Consider the following 14,989-nt stretch of genomic DNA (forward strand, 5'->3'; position numbering starts at 1 on the left):
GATCGGGCTGCTCCCCACATGGCAGCAGCCCATTCCAGGCTAATTTGGGCCCGATTCTGGCCACTTTGGGCCCAATCCTGGCTGTTTCAGGCATGTTTTGGCCCAATTCAGTCCCAAAACAGCCAGGATTGGGCCACTGTTGGGCGGGGGAGTGCTCCCCCATGGGACAGTGGCCTGTTCCAGGTTGGTTTTGGCCTGATCCAGGCTGTTTCAGGCACGATTCGGCCCGGATCGAGCCCGCCGCGGAGTGCAAGAGTACTCCCTGGGTTGCCACAGCCTGCACAATGACGTCACTTCCCGGAAGAGACGTCATCGTGCAGGCCTGGGAGCAGTCACATTGTGTGCACCCCTGAAGGGGAAGAAGGCAGAGTAGGTGCCTTGCCTCCAATGTCCCGCTGGGGAGGTCAAGGGACCTGGCAGCCCTAGTGGTGGCAGGAATGTGAGCACAGCAGCAGGAGATTCCCCACTGTTGAAGGTGCTCGGTCAGCCAAATGAGGGCTCTGGACCCATTCTCTCTATTCTCTAATGTGCAGCTTCTCTAACCCACAGAAAGCTGTTCATCTCTCTTATTAAAGCTGCCTACAAATATTGTGTCTTGGAGCAATGTTCTGTTTATTTGTTTAAAAGATCAATATCCCCGCCTTTACTCTCCAAGGGAGTTAATATTATTTGCTTTTAAAGTTAAGCCAATTCATTATGATAAAACAGAACACAAAGACATAGCTATAAACAGATATGCAAGCCAACAATGGTCAAACATAGACAGTAAATCACAGACAGAGGAGCCAGGGAGGCCTTAGGTGAGCACTTGGGGCCCAATGAGGAAAGACACTTGAAGATACATAATCTGAACTTTACAGCATTTTTGAAAGTTCATTGCTGCCACATTGAGGCTCCATTTGGGTCAGAGCCATAGAGCAAATGGAGAAGGAGGTTGTTCCGTTCACCCAGGGGTGGTTTTACCTACCAAAACTGAACTCTCCCTACATCATAAGCATAAGCACAATTTCAACAGGAAAGAAGAGACTTTAAGAATGAATAGAGCATGGTTTCCAGTCCTGAAAAACACCAGGCTAACAAAATACTCTATACCCAACAATAGCCCTGCAGAGACGATTAGCATATCAAGCACCAATCCATATGCAAAAGAACCTCCTCCGGATACAGTGAAGCCTCCCTCCATTAGCATTCCACACTCTGGGAAACTCTTATGGGATGACTCAGCCCAAACCCACCTTCCCGAGTAGATATAAATTACCTGCCAACATCTTTTTCACATTGTGACACTGAGAGATCTCTGTCTTTTGGTGCTACACCTCTGAACATGCCAGTCACAGCTGCTGGCAAAACGTCAGGAACTACAATGCCAAGACCATGGCTATATAGCCCGGAAAATCCACAACAACCATCTCCCTACATCGTTGTTAGCTACGGGATGGAAATAAGGTGGTCCAAGAGTGTGTACTTTTGGGGGTTCTTTTCTATGGCTAATAGCCCTGACCTGGATAGTCCAGGTGAGCCTGATCTCATCAGATCTCAGAGACTAAGCAGGGTCAGCCTTGGTTAGTAATTGGATGGGAGACTTCCAACAAAGACCAGGGTTGCAGAGCCAGGCAATGGCAAACCACCTCTGATAGTTTCTTGCCATGAAACCCCCACCAGGGGTCGCCATAAGTCAGCTATGACTTGAGGGTACTCTCCATCACCACAATGGCGAATAACACTATACACAGACCCATTTCAATGAGCAAAAACATGCAGTCCCGGTGAAAGGATTCACCCCCACATACCACAGCCCCAATCGGTCAGGCCCTTGGTCCATCAAAGTCACAACTTTCCTCATTGACTGGCAGTGGCTCCAATACAGTGACCGGGCAAAGTCAGTATTGCCTATTCCGACCGGCAGCAGCTCTGCAAGGTCTCAAGTAGAGGGTGTTCATATCACCTACGGACAGAGCCTTTTTACTGGCGATATCACGTACTGAACCTAGGACCTTTGGCATACAAAGAAGATGCCCTGCCTCCAGGCCACAGCCCCAATCTCCAGAACTTTTAAGTGCTGGGAGAATCCAGTCCCAGATTTTGGAGTGCTTGTTTTGGCTATAGTTACTCCGAAAGGAGAGGGAGAAGCTGTGTAGTCTAGACACTTGATTATAGGAAATCTTCCCAAGACTTTTCTCCCACTCCTTCCTGCGTTTTACTTTGTTCTATTTTCAACATTTGCTTTCATTAAGTGTGATAGGCAGGGATCATTTTTGGCTCTCACTAGTGCCTGACTAAGAAAAATGAGCCAAAAGTCAGCTGAAGGAGAACAACACAGACTGAGAACAGTCCCAATTTGTACTTCAGCCCATACAGAGCGTGATGTCATTTCCAAGCCATAGGAGTACATCTCAGAAATTAAAATGGAAAATATGCACAGTTCCTACATATACATTCATGGCTGGGGGGATCCTGGGCTGAGATCAAAGAGCTAAGTGCATAAGGATCTGGGCATGCCTGGGGGGTGGGGTCTGGGCTGGGTTCAAGGAGCTAAATGTGTAAGGATCAGCAGGACCCCTCCCCAATCCATTTTGTTTCGAAAGCAGCTCTTTATGCACTGTGGGGAGGGGGCTGCTATAGAGCAATCTCAAAGCCCTGGTGGGGGTCCCAAACCAATTATGTGGTTCTCTAGACCCTGACTGTAACTTATGATGCTGGGAATTCCACAAATGGTGCTTCCAGCATAGGGGTAAAGTGTAGATGACTGGGGAAGGCAATGGCAAACCACCCCATAACAAAAAGTCTGCCAAGAAAACGTTGTGATGTGATGTCCCTCCATGGGTCAGTAATGACTCGGTGCTCGCATAGGGGGACTACCTTTACCTTTAAGTCAGACCCATGGGAGACTTATTTGATCAGAGCAATAGCAAGAGTGTTGGGTGGTATCATTTCTTCCTGCACCATTTACCCAACCTAAAATAACCTTGAGGAGCCACTATTTCCCTCATTCAGGAGGAATACAAGCCCGGATACAGATAATTGAGTGTTTGCCCCAATGGCAACTAGAGACTGCCCACTGGGAAGGTTTAAGGTTGGGAAGCTGGGGCAAGAAGATGGCCTAATTCTCCTCCTCAGGGGTCATTTCATAGAAAAAGAGCTGGAGGAACTCATTAGCACAACTCATTAGCATATGCCATGCCCTTGACATCGCCGGAAATGTGTCATTAGCATAACTGATTTGCATATGCCACACCCCCTGACATCAACTATCCTGGCTCTTTTGGACCCAATCCTGGCTATTCAGGGCCGAAATTGGGCCCAAAATGGCAAAAAGGGGCTGAAAATGGCTGAAAAGGGGTCCAAAAAGGTCAGGATTGGGCCGCTGCTGAACAGGAGAGTGATCCACTACCCATCAGAGGCCCAGTCTGGGCCGTTTTGGCCCCATCCAGGCTGAAACGGGCCCAAAATGGCTGAGAGTCAGGTGGGCGGGGCTACCTGACATGCAACCTCTTTGGGGAACTGCCGGAACTGCGTTCCTGTGCGTTCCCCCTCGAAATGAGCCCTGCTCCTCCTTAGTGCAATGGTTCTGATCTGAACTGGACCCTCGGTGCACCTGATTTCTCAAGAAAAAAAAACGCTGGAAGCAGCATCTCCAGAATCAAATGGACACGGATCAAATGAACCCAAACATTAAGTTTGTTGCCACAAGAGAAATAAAGTGGTAGAATCATATTGTTCTAAAGAAGGCCATTGTAGCTAATCTTTCAATAGTAAACATATTAGTGTAAATTTAGAAAAAAAATCCCATTGACTTTTGTAACCTTTTCTGGTGAAGAATTATTCCAATCTCCTGAGTTTTCATCATGAAAGGGAGGAATAAAAATTCAATGCCTGCACCTTGAAATCTCTGAAACAGTGACAAAATCTACCTCATAAGGTTGTTGTAAGGATAAATAGAAGGTCCGCCTGGCCTCTACCAGAGCCAGGGCCTTCTCAGTTCTGGCTCCGACCTGGTGGAACTCTCTGTCTGAGGAAACTGGGGCCCGGCAGGATTTGTTATCTTTCCGCCGGGCCTGCAAGACGGAGATGTTCCGCCAGGCATTTGGTGGGGGCTCGGCTGTCCTCTCGCCGGCCATACCACTGAAGACCGTCCACCACCCATGCAGGACAATGCTGTATTTTAATATTTTATACCCGCCAATTTTAATTGTTTGATATGATGTTTTAATGTTTTTATAATGTTTTTATTGTTTTAAGCTGTTGTTAAAAAACCCTGAGCCCGTCTGACGGGGAGGGCAGTCTAGAAATGCGATTAAATAAATAAATAAATAAATAAATAGAAGGAGAGGAGAATTATATAAATTGCTTTGTCTCCCCATTGGGGAGAAAGCTGGGGTACAAATGAAGTAAATAAATAAACAAACAGAGTCTCAAAGGAGGACGCTGTGTTAGAGTCTCACATAGCGAAAGGGAAGGCACCTGTTTCCGTTTGTCTGAACCTTCAAGACACCTTTGTCATTGACTTTCCTGGATGGCACCCAAACGAATGCAAAACAGGATTCTCAACCTGACAGTGACTCTCCAATACAAATTTAATTTTCAGTGCAGATGTGCGAGGCCCTAATATTTCTCTGCTAAATCCTATTGACCCAATTCTCCACTTTAGTTATTGGGGAAAGTGAGATGATTGTGGAGACACACAATATGATGGATCTGAGACAACACAATATTATTCATTGAACAAAATGTCAATAGTGCATCTTGCATGGAAGGGGAAATGAAAGCCGCACAGGCGGCGGGTGGATTGCTACCGCTAGACACAGAACTGCAATTCCCTCGGCAGGTGTTAGAGCCATCACAGCCTTTGCTCCGAAAGCATAATTTGAACTCCCTGGAAAAAATACTGGATGCACAATGATACAGTTGCATAGCATTGTAGACCATCCTAATATTCAGTCCTGCAGTTGCCCCACCCAACCCCACTGAGTAGGGAACTGTGGTAGACATTCAATGGCAAAGAGAATATCCAGGGCTCATTTGGAGGGGGAACACGCCAGAACGGCGTTCCAGTAGAGCTGAAAAGTGGTCATGTGGGTTTTGGCCCCGCCCACATGATTCCTTTTCCTCCCCTCTGCCTCCCCTCCAAAGGAGGCTAAGCTGCTTCAATTCATTCTGCTGCTTTATTTTCATTTGTGAGAGTGAGAGTGAGTGAGAGTGCAAGCTGGGCTACTGGGCTTGGATCACCAAAGGAGGGTAAGCTGCTTCAATTTCTGCTGCTTTATTTTCATTCGTGACTAGTGAGTGAGTGCATCCGTGCAAGTAGGGCTGCTGGGGCTGGCTCTCCAGAGGTGGGTAAGCTGCTTTGAGTTCATTCTGCTTTATTTTCAGGAAATACCTGGAGATTTGGGGGGTAAAGGGCCTGAGGGGTGGGTGTTGCCTTCTGACACACTTCCGGTGATGTCAGGGGGTGTGGCAAATGCTAATGAGATATGCTAATGAGTTCCTGCAGTTCTTTTTCTACGAAATGACCCCTGAGAATATCAGATCTGTCTGTCTGTCTGTCTGTCTGTGTATATTTGCAAACAGGATGCTTGAATGTGTTGCACAAATTCTTGTGAGAGGATTACAAAGGGCCAAGCTAGACAGGCAGGTCTTTAAAGATTTAGTTCTGGGATTCTGCAGACCCAACTCAGGTTTCTGCAGCCATACAGCAGTTAAATAGTAAATGGCTGTTAAAAAATAAAAGAGAGCCCAAATAGCCTGAGAATGCCTCCACGGGGGAAGGGGGACTCCCCCCTCAAGCCATTCCCCCATGTCACAACAGCACGGGAGGAACTTTCCACCCTGTTTTTATTGCTCTGTGTGCACAGAATATACCCCATAGAGCAGAAAGAACAGGGGTAAAACTCCTTGCCCTGCTATTTTGACAGGGGGGCTGGTGAGAGGGGGGAGCCCCTCCTCCCCCCATGGGGGCATTCGGAGGCCATTTAGGGTCCCCTTTATTTTTAACAGCTACTCCCCCAAGCTGCTGTGTAGCTGCAGGGAACTTTGGTAAAAACTTGCACGTCTAGCTTGGCCTAAAGAGGAAGGAGCAGCAAGACCAGAAGGAAGAGAGAACTCATCATCACTCCTCTTCCAATTCATGTTGGCACCAAACTTGCACAGGGCTGCGATGTGGAGACACCAACAGTCCTTTCTGCAAAAAGAGCATGTCGATATAATCTAATCCAGAAACAATTAGGCACATCCGAATCTCACTGCAATCAATGATATCGAGGCATACGATTAAGAATCTCAACCCAGTTCAGTTCAAGGCTGGTACATCAACCATTATGTCTCCGCAGCTTTTTTCACACGTCTCCATGACTTGTTCAAAGCTGACTCTCAAAATGGCATCACTGAAGAATTTTTCTTTTGCCCGTCTCTATTCACAGTGCCATCCCAAGCAGAGCGACATTTTTTCAGGGCCATTTAAGTCAACGGGGCATAACTCTGCTTAGGACGACACTTCCAGGCCTGTAGAGAACCTCTGAATAAGATCCCATTCCCACACCTGTTCAATTGTTGGCTCTTCTTCACCTTCTGTGGTGAGCACGACTTCAGGTACGCCAAACAGTATCTGAGGGAAAGGCGGCCCTTGGCACCAAGTCGGAATCTCAATGCTGCACTCTCCAGCTATGAGAATGGGAGCAATAAGAGGGTTACAATTTTAAAAACACTACTTTAAAATGTTTACAGCAGAATAGAAAAGTGGGTTTCAAATAGCCATATTGTGTGGCTCCACAGCCCCAAGGCAAATTGAGGCTGCATAAGCCTTAAATTCATTTTACGGGTGAACCAAAATGTGTGATCTTTGGTCTTCGGTCACAAAGACCTCTGATCACCTATTTGGCCCTACTTCAATAAAAGCATGCATTTATGTTTCTTCTGAAGTCCCCCCCCCCCACACCTTTTTTTGGTGAATCTGGCTTGTTCTCTGCACAAGGCATTTAGAAAGATTAACTGTTAATAATTGGCTTTGTTTGATTTACAAAATTTGGTATTTAATTTTGACTATGTTTTTGCCCCTGCGTTTCAAAGCCCGTGAGTGATACAGCAGCAAGGCATTTACTAATTCTCTTAATACAAAGGCAATCAAGCGTAAAATATTAGTTATTGGGGGGAGGGTGTTCTAAATTTAAAAAGCCAAGTAAATGTCATTGCATATTACAGTGCAATTTTGTCCAAACACTAACAAATCCCTTGTGGGGGGGGGGAGCAAAACTGACACGGTTGAATGAAAAACCCACTCACATGTTCGAATAAACAGGCCAAGAAATGCTAGTCCAGAGCTTGTTCAGCATCACAACTGGCCTTCCGTTTGAGCAGATCAGAGGTTGCCGGAATCAAATGCCTGCAATAGCTCAAACAGTGACTAGACAGCTGCCCCGGTGCTCTTTTGACATTTCCTATTAGGGGGGATTGGACAGGTGTTACTCCGCTGGTCTCTCCTTGTCTTTGCACAGTTTTCATTGGTAAAGGTATTTCTCCAGGGAACTGCAGTTGTATTAAATTGTTTTCCTGGTCGTTTGGAAACTATCAACTCTTTGTATTGCCTCCATTGTATCATTCAGCTGTAAAGTGCTCTGGCGCTTGCTGTTTTATTCTAAGGCGCAAATGGCAGCTCTCTAGTTCACGCTCTCATTTTCAAGTTAAGATCCCTTCAAACCATACCTTTTGGAGGTAAAGTAGCACCACTTGGAAAACCAGCATTACAGCACTTGAAATGGAAAGAAAACCCTCACGTCCGTTTCTTTGGACAGAGGTGTGGGGGACGAGTGTGGAGCTTGGAGCTCCCCCAGCCACAGTAGGCAAGAAACGTGCACGTTGCTGGCTCTGACCACACTGATAGAGAATAGCAGAATACAACCTCCAAGAGGGGAACAATACACTTTGGGCCACTCTTGTTACCAGCTCATAGGGGCATAGATGGGTACTGGCAATCTCCTGGGCCACGGAGTTTACAGCCTGCATCACCAGTCATGGCCAGCCCTACCCAGCTTATCTTGTTTTTTTCTCCTTTTTTGCAGCTGGGAGAACATAAGAAGAGCCCTGCTGGATCAGACTGTTAGACAGGGCTCATTTTGAGGGGGAACGCGCAGGAACGCAGTTCCGGCAGTTCCCCAAAGAGGTTACATGACAGGTGGCCCCCGCCCACCTGACTATCAGCCATTTTGGGCCTGTTTCGGCCTGGTTTGGGGCCAAAACGGCCTGGATCAGGGCTCTGACGGGTGGTGGATCACGCTCCTGCTCAGCAGTGGCCCAATCCTGACCATTTTGGGCCCCTTTGGGGCCATTTTCAGCCCCTTTTGCCATTTTGGGCCCAATTTTGGCCCTGAATGGCCAGGATTGGGTCCAAAACAGCCAGGATAGGTGATGTCGGAGGTGTGGCATATGCAAATCAGTTATGCTAATGACACACTTCTGGTGCTGTTGAGGGGCATGGCATATGCTAATGAGTTATGCTAATGAGTTCCTCCAGCTCTTTTTCTACGAAATGACCCCTGCTGTTAGGGGATTTTTGGGGTGCTCAGTTGTTTTCTATATGTGACTCTTGTGGTCTAAATTGACTAAAGAAATTATAAATTAAGATCTTTTCTCCATATGCTTATCATTCCTCATTCCATCTTGCATTTTGGTTGTATTAATACCAAGGCCTTGCTGTGTACAGTCAGTTTGCACTTTGAGAACAAATGAAGGCTACATAAGTTTCCTTCATGACCTGTTCTCAGCCTCGGGGATGTGCTTCCTTAGCAACGCAGAGATAACCATGCAGTCTTTCTGACAGTTTATGTTACATGGCCTGAAAGGAAACATAATCTCAACCTGTCAATCTATCTTGTTCCAAACATCATGTGACATTCACTTGTTTGTTTATGTATGCTTCTAATAATCCTCTGTACTGTAAACAATTGTTGTTTACTTGCATCATGCCTGTGTGATGGCAGAAATGTAGGTGCAGCCTGGTTGTTGGCATGCACCCCATTGTAATAGTGTGAATTTCAGGCTTATTTGAGAACTTTTCATAATAAACCTTTTTTGCTTCTAATATCATCACGTTTGAAGCCTTGATTTATTATTCAGACAAGGAGAAAAAGGGGGACCTTGTAATTGGCAACAAAGATAATGAAAAGTTTCCTCCAGTACAGACCTGTAGTCCATCCCATTCAGCGTCCTGTCTTATGCAGTGGCTAACCAGTAACTGTGGAGGGCCAACAACTGGGCATAGAGGCCAAGGCCTTCCCCTGATGTTGCCTCCCTGGCATTCAGAGATTTTCTGCCTCTGAATATGGAAGTTCTCTTTAGTCACTGTAGCTAATAGCTGTGGATGAAACTGTCCTCCGTGAATTTCTCCTATCGCAAGGGACACGTTACTGAAGACTTTTGTCTCAGTGCTTGTTGTCAACATTTGGTATCCAAACTCCAACCTGAACCACCAAGCCCATTCTCATCAGCAGTACCCAAGTCAGTATGCATGGACACCAGCGTCTCTTCCTAAGGAACTACATGTCCCTTGGGGAGGTGGGTGGAATTTGAGGTACGGGCTGCACCCATGTCTTTCTATATACCAATTGTTCAGTCCTTTATTGGCATAAGAATACATAAAGTGAAGCATGACATACAGACTGTGTTAGGGTTACAATTAAACAGGTTTTTTTTTCAGCAGGAACATGGTGTAATGGAGTTCCGGCACCTCTTGAAAATGGTCACATGGCCGGTGGCCCCGCCCCCTGATCTCCAGGCAGAGGGGAGTTTAGATTGCCCTCCGTGCCACTGGCGTGGAGGGCAAGATAAACTCCCCTCTGTCTGGAGATCAGGGGGCGGGGCCACTGGCCATGTGACCATTTTCGCCAAGGGCAATTTAAACTTTAAAAAACTCCCCCCTTGTTCCAGCTGATGTAAAGTGACATCATTGTGCGGTCCTGAGTTCCACCACCACTTTTCCCAGAAAAAAAGCCCTGCAATTAAATAAATATACCATCAAAATAGCTCTTTATATCTTATCAGAGCGCAGCTTAATAGCGTGTTGAGAAATATAGCCACCTTCTCAGTTATATCTGGAGAGGAGTCATTCAGATTAAAGTTGATCTTAGTGGGGTCAGAAAGTCCCATCTTATTTTCCAGAACTGAATTTATATATGTGCTATGAATTTCTATATAAAAGGGACAATAGAAAAGGATATGTGAGATTGTTTCAATATAGGGACAGTATCTAGCTAAATATGGTGCCTTCTGAAATCTTCCATATAGGATTGCAGATGGTATAATATTAAATCTGGCCAAAGAAAAGGCTCTACACTGTTGTGGAATTTGCAGAGAATGAAGAGAGGAAGCCATCTGGCCTGCTTTCAATGGAAACGCCTGACTCAAGGGAGAGCAATTTTTGTTGGCCGCATTACAGAGATTTTATGATTCAATGTGTCTTTCTATATATTTGCACTATAGCAATCATTCACAACTGTAGTAGATTGTCCACATGGGAAAATCCAGTTGCAAATTATTGGTAAAGTGCAATATACAATGATGTGTGGACGCATCTAAAACTCAGCAGAGTTTTCCAACGCACAACCAGCTTAAGCAGTCATCCTGCAACCATAGCCACAGTGTGAAATTAGTTGTCAGTCTTACCAGCTGGTGACAGCACCAGTGGAATGGAGAGTAATTGGCTTGGTAGGCATTTTCATAACTTCTCCCTTGTAGCAAACTGGTGTGGTTTGTTCTTAACTTTAGAATAGTTGTGCAGCAGAGTGAAATAGTAGGGGGGAAACAGGGGCTCCGCAGCCTAGATTCCAGGTTCAATACTTCAGAGTTTTATGACTGCCACAACAGTAATATTTGCAGAAAAAGAGAAAGTGGTGAAATGCCCAGACTTGAAGGAATGGACAAATAAATTAAATGAGTATGCAACAATGGCAAAATTAACTTTTCTTAAACATAATAGACCGACTTTAGCATTTCAAGATAAATGAAAAGCTTTAATTATATAGCTGAAAATTAATAACAAAATCAAATTAACAAAGAAAATAATAGAAGGAAAGAGTCAGATAATACATGTTTATAATAAAAATGTTATTATTTGATAAAAATGTTATTAGTAGACATGGGCACGAACCGGGGAAAAACTGAACCACATGGTTCATGGTTCGTTTAGTTTCACAGAACATGAACCACGAACTTTGCCGAACTTGAGCCAGTTTGCGAACCAGTTTGCAGTTCGTGGTTCGAGGGAGCCCAGAATGGGCCCCTTCACGCCCACAGCCAAACTAAACAAGATCTTCCCAGTGTTCAATACCCACCAAATTTGCAGGGGAGCTAGTCTTCACTGTCCTCTAAAGACCCCCCCCCCCCAAGTTTCAGAGAGATTGAACCCTGGGAAAGGCATGATCCATGCCCCCCCTTTCCTGTCATTTTCTCTTCACAGTAGCAAAAACGGGAATGTCTGCTGGCAGCTACTTTGAGGGGGTACATACTGACCTTCCCAATGTCCAATACCCACTAAATTTGCAGGGGAGCTAGTCATTGTCCTCTAAAGACCCTCCAAGTTTCAGAGAGATTGAACCCTGGGAAAGGCATGATCCATGGGTCCCCCCTTCCTGTCATTTTCTCTTCACAGTAGTTAAAACTGGAGTGTCTGCTGGTAGTTACTTTGAGGGGCTGGCCCTTTTCTTGGCTGGATGGGCCAGAATGGGAGCTCTCTAGTTGGCAGGGACAGCTGCCAATCAAGCGTGGAGGTATCAGATTGGGGACAACCAAAAGACTGCCACCGTTGCCTGGGTGATGGGTTGAATGGCGCCAAAGTGTCTGGCTTCCCGAACTGGCAACGGAGCAGTAGGAAAAAGTCATTTGTTTGGTAAAAATGCGGCCCTACGGAACGTGTGTTTCTTTGAATATGAACCAGCCGTTCCGTCCAGAATTTTGTTCCGTGGTTCTTTTCGTGCCCATCTCTAGTTATTAGATATGAAGATAGATGGTAATGAAAGAATAAGATATTTAAATAGAAGTAAAATATCAAGGGTAGGTTTAAGTAAGTTCCACTTAAATGTATGTATGTATGTATGTATGTGTGTAGTTTTATTTTATCTTAATGTATAATTTATGTTTGTATGTTTCTAATTATATACATACATATATATATACACACACACATATATACACATATATACATACACACACACACACATATATATATACTCATAATCAAAGGAATAGAAAATAGCAAGAGTTCAGTTGCACTTGTAAGACTAACAAAATTTGTGGTAGGGTATAAGCTTTCATGAGTCACAGCTCACTTCTTCAGTTACCTGAAGAAGGTAGGTGCTACTGGACCCTTGCACTTTTCTACTGTTACCCATCTTGATCTAAGCAAAGTAATGGAACTCTTCTTGTCAGAACAGCTTACCAGAGTCCAAGAGTTATTTTGGATAAATGGCAACCGGGGTCAGGACGGAGGGCCATTTATCAGTTTCATTTTTACACAGGCTACACACCCCTTTCTGGAAAATAAAGGTCTTGCTTTGCTGATTCATGCCTTTGTAGCTTCCATTGGGAAGGAAAGTGGGGTATAAATATCTACAATAACTAAATATTGGTGATCCCAAGCACTGGGTATCAGGCCTGCACATAGCTGCATCCAAGATACTGTTTCTTGGTCACTTTAGGCATGGTAACATATTGAGAACAAGCAGCTAGGTGCTAGTTGCAAACAGATTTTTAAAAAATGTTGCTTGCTACATTTTTTTCTAATTATGTATATAGTATTGCGTGCTAGCCATATTCTATTTTGGAATACTAGTTTATATATAATTCAATAATTGCAGTCCATTGTACCAAGCTGTCTATGTAATAATACAGTCCCCGCTTAAATGAAAATCTGCAATCTAATAATGCCGCTTCCATTAACTTAAATCTGCTTTGAGAATGTCACAGGGAAGTAATGATAATAATTGCTGTGTCTTTCTGGTTGTCATAGCTTTCTAGACGTCATGGAAACCAACAAGCAAGGAAGCAAAAGGACTCACCTCGCGAGCTGATGTTGATGTTGCTATTAAAGAAATACTTAACTGCCGGCGTTTCACTGAGTTGGCAAACAGAGATACCATCTGCGTGGAGAATATTCCACTATCTGCAGAAGGAAGTGAATCGGTGGTTTGATGTGCTTCAGCGGCAATCTTGGCATCCTGTCAATCCAGACTATATCGCAGGAAGAAAGAGCTGTTTTACTGTTAAACCGACATTTCAAAATTCTACTTGTACATCGAAAGGTCTGTTATTGCTGGTGGGAACCGGAGTCCAGGGCCAGGTTTCTGAGCTGTGGGTGCTCTCTCCTGCCACTTCCTAGCTGCAGCGGGCTGTCCTGGGACCCTGTTACAAGCCTCTTTCTTTTTAAGTTCAATTTTTAGTTTAACCCTCTTCTTACACCCACTGGGTAGATTGCTGCCACCAGGAATTATGTTCCAAAATAAGTAATTTAAATTTCACTTTTAATAACGTGCCCAAGTGTCAGGCTTTTTCGTGGGACTATGTGGCCCTGAGGATAGGAATGGGATATATAGGAATGACAGATACCCTGGGATTAAAAAACAAAACAAAACAAACTTTTATTTTTACAAGAAGCATATCGGTCTCACTCTAGTACTTAAGCTCGATGGTTTCAAAGATAGTTCTCATTTCTTAAAATTTCTTCACATATGCTCAGTCTCACAGATCTTCATAAACTTTCTCAGGCGCACACACAGTTTGCCTGCTTCGGATAAATTAATCTCTCATTCAAATACACATAGACTTTCTCTCAGGCGCACACACAGTTTGCCTGTCAAAACCAGAAAGCAGGATGAATGTTTTCTCACGGACTCACACAGTTCAGGCTTCCACACAGGTTGCCTAAATGAAAGCAAATCCCCCCAGGCTTCCACACAGGTTGCCTACTTTGCCCAAACTCAATATTTCTCTCATAAATGCTTAGACACCCTCAGACTGCACACAGCTTGCCTGCTTTGCCAAGACTGAATCTTTTCTTTCCACTCAGTAACTAAAAACTGCAGTTCACTCCACACACACTCTCAGTCATCAACCAATCACGTCACTCACGCATCCCACTCTTCATCAGTATCACACCAAACATTTAAAGACACACACACTGAAAATCATTACAGACTCATTCTTTCCTCCCCCTAAGCAGCTCTACCACAGTGAGTACTGGCATTGCTGCTGCCAAAAAGTGGAGAGGAGCGAGCTCTGGTAAATACACAAGAATCCTTCTCTGATTAGATTATCACTGGCCACTACTTGCTTTGTTGGGTTGACAAATATCCATTATCCACCCATTCCTACACAAGAAACAACCATTTTAATTGCTTAGAAAACAGGGACACTTTCTCCTATCTGCCTGGAAATTGGCAGGAAGGATCTCTAAGGTGAGGGCTACAGTTTTTGAGAACTTCATCTTAACTGGTTGAAGAAAACAGGACATTGGTAAAAACACCTTCACTTTAATGGCTTGAATAATTAATTTCAATATTTTTTAATTGAATGAAACAAAAATCGATCTTTTTCTGTAAATTTCTAGAATGGACACTGGCCATTTTCACCTGTCTTACTGGCTCCATTACATCATGCAAAGCTCCCACAAGGACAGTGTCTTCCTGGTGTGGTTTCGTGCAAGAACCGAGAAATAGTGCCAGGAAGACGCTGTCCTCGTGGGAGCTTTGCACGATGTACTGGAGCCGGTAGGACGTGTGAAAATGACCTCTGTCACACAATCTGCAATAGTTTATGCTATCCCTTTTCCTATTCCCCCCTATGGACAAATGCATTTGAGGCTACAAAAACCCCACATTCATTTAAAGACACTTCTCTCTCAGTACAAGGACAACAACCTGTACTCTGGACAAGAGACTACTGTCAGGACAGAATATGGGGAAGCAGAATGGTTCCAATTGGTAAGGGTGTCAGACAAAGATGCATATTA

This window comes from Eublepharis macularius, chromosome 9 (assembly GCF_028583425.1).
Source record: "Eublepharis macularius isolate TG4126 chromosome 9, MPM_Emac_v1.0, whole genome shotgun sequence".
NCBI classification, from domain to species: Eukaryota; Metazoa; Chordata; class Lepidosauria; order Squamata; family Eublepharidae; genus Eublepharis; species Eublepharis macularius.